This window comes from Rhea americana, unplaced genomic scaffold, assembly GCF_003343005.1.
Source record: "Rhea americana isolate MKP2758 unplaced genomic scaffold, rheAme1 scaffold_511, whole genome shotgun sequence".
NCBI lineage: Eukaryota > Metazoa > Chordata > Aves > Rheiformes > Rheidae > Rhea > Rhea americana.
In genome coordinates, this window is record NW_028186659.1 from 1,598 (window position 1) to 4,086 (window position 2,489).

General features: G+C 38.2%; 1 long non-coding RNA gene across 1 annotated transcript in view; it reads right to left on the reverse strand.

The window, feature by feature from the left end:
* Positions 1–2,489, reverse strand: part of LOC146588441 (uncharacterized) — a 72,556-nt gene that overhangs the window by 920 nt on the left and 69,147 nt on the right. The window lies entirely within an intron of this gene.

The window sequence follows — 2,489 nt, forward strand, 5'->3', positions numbered from 1 at the left end:
AAAAAAAAAAAAAAACACAACAACAACAACAAAACCCTACAGGTTTCACTCTCATCCCTGTAGAACTTCATAGACAACCAAAAACTAGTCGCAGGTAAAACTGTATTAGGGCAGTTTTACTCACACTGTTCTAAACCTTTACATTTAAAATCTGAACATCCTTTGAAAGACTAAGAAAGAAGACAATAGTATCTCAACACTTCTTCAGCTGAAGATTAAGGAAACTTCTGACAATAAAGAGCTCTCCTTTACAAGTAATAAACAAGATTTCCRTTTCAAGTGAATAATCTTCAGATCTTCAGATTCACACATTATAGAAACAGATTTACTCCTTCAATAAATATTCACCTCAARCCTTCTCTGTAAGACATAACTAAAAAAAGGGACAAAAAATATATTTTTCAATCTCCTATTAAAGGCACAACCAAGTTACTGCTAGTGCTTTTATATTGGCAACCATCCTTAACCTGCTCCAGCAGCAAGGATATTTCAGCAAAAATGCAGGTTTCATTATTCCTGAAGTCTCTGAAGTCTGATTTAGAGATCAGAACTCAAATTGTGTCAGAAGACATAATATCCTACTAGAAAYGTAGTTACAGAAGGTTGCTAACCGATTTAAGCTAAGTAGTCTGCAGAATACMAAACCTGCAAGAAGGTCCAAACACACCCCTTAGACATTTAAGCCTACTAACACAAAAAACAAAAGCTATCAGTTTGTCTGAGGTCATTTCCAAAACTTTAAGCARCAAAATTGTAAAGCAATAAGTCACATTTCTCTGATGTAAAAGGTGCTGTCATACTTCCATTTAGAAAGCATGGCAGTTTACTTACTAGTTTAACCAGAAAAGAACAAAAACATGTATTTCACATGCTAAGAGTTTACAGATACGAGCAAGTATTATTTTCCTTTCTTCATAACACTAAAAGTTTCTTAGGAAACAGATGACTAGACAGCTGATAAGCATCTCTTCTCATTTTTCACAGTAATTCTCTCTGCAGTACATACCACCACTACATTTTTCACATGCCAGGTGAGCCTAACACAGAGACAACAGATGAAAATTCAGCTTCATAAAACTCAATTGATAGTAAATTAATACATAATCCTATTTAAAGAAGTAGATTTAAGGAAAAAAAATGTTTCAGCCAAAAGAAAACCCATTCTCTGTAATGTTAAAAAGGAAACCTTCACATATAGTTAACCAAATGAACTTAGCTATGCTAGGCTGTTATAAGCTGTTATACCCATTATAAACCTCAGAAACCAAAATTACCTAACCAAGCAGCAGCCTGGAAACAGAGGCAAAAAAGAGCAGCTTTTCCTGAGCTGATTCAACTAATATGCCATAACTCTAACCCAAATTGTTGCTGCAACTCCATAATCCAATCACTCTGCTGTTCTGAAACTAACGGATGAAGGTGAGCCAACTGCTGCACGTAYGCCTATTGACCAGGAAACGTACTAGCACTCATTAACTCATAATGAATATTCCTAGATGAATCAACAGATGGCAACAACTATTACAGACAAAAATAGCTTTCAAAATATTAACGCAAACACGGAACGCTTTGAAAAGGATCTTCAATCCTTTCACGGTCTTTTTTTTTTTTTTTTAAGAGGAAGATAAGGAACTGAAATAGTATAGAAAACAACGCTACACTTCAGTCAAGCTACCCATCCTTCTAATGGAGAAGGGAACGTTAGGGATAAGACAGTGTGTGTGTATATATATATATATATATATATATATATATATATATGTACGTAGAAACCATTTAGTGATTCACAGACAAAACTGCTCCTGTTTTCAACCAAATAACAGAGTTCCAGTATCATTATACAACTCTGATACATAGGATAAAACAGTCAAGTTACATAACTTTGTTTCTCCCTACCTCAAGCGAGGAGTAAGAGAATCTCCAACAGCAGTCCTAAACCTAAGTTTCAGCAAAGTGAGCAGCATTAGCAGAACACAACCCGCTTCTCATAGCATCCCAATCCCACTGCATTCATAACACCTCTGTGAATGTACAACACTAGACTAACCCTCCAGAAAGAAAAAAAGCTCTACCAAAGTCAAGCATTCACAACGCAAACAGTCCATCCACTGGTGACTTGTGCATGGTATGCACCCATCTTCTCTGTCATTTTTAATCATTTATCCCTTCAACTACAGGCTCACTCCCACATCCTCATAAAAATTTCAGTTCTTGCAACAGACCACTCTTTCAGGACAGAAAGACAGGTGGGCACTTCACCATGATGCACAAGGGCCTCTTTAAATGGAAACATTGCTTCTTCAAAGGAAAAGGGAAGAGAAAGAATTAAAAGGAGTTCAGGCAAGTGCTAGGAAGCGAACTCCTCATGAGCCCGTCCACAGGTCTCCCTCACGCCAGCCTCTGCCCTCCAAACTCACCGCACGGCCCCGCTCCCAGAGCCACCGGGGGCAGCTCCCCCTCCCAGCGCCCCAGAACCGCCCCCCCCCGGC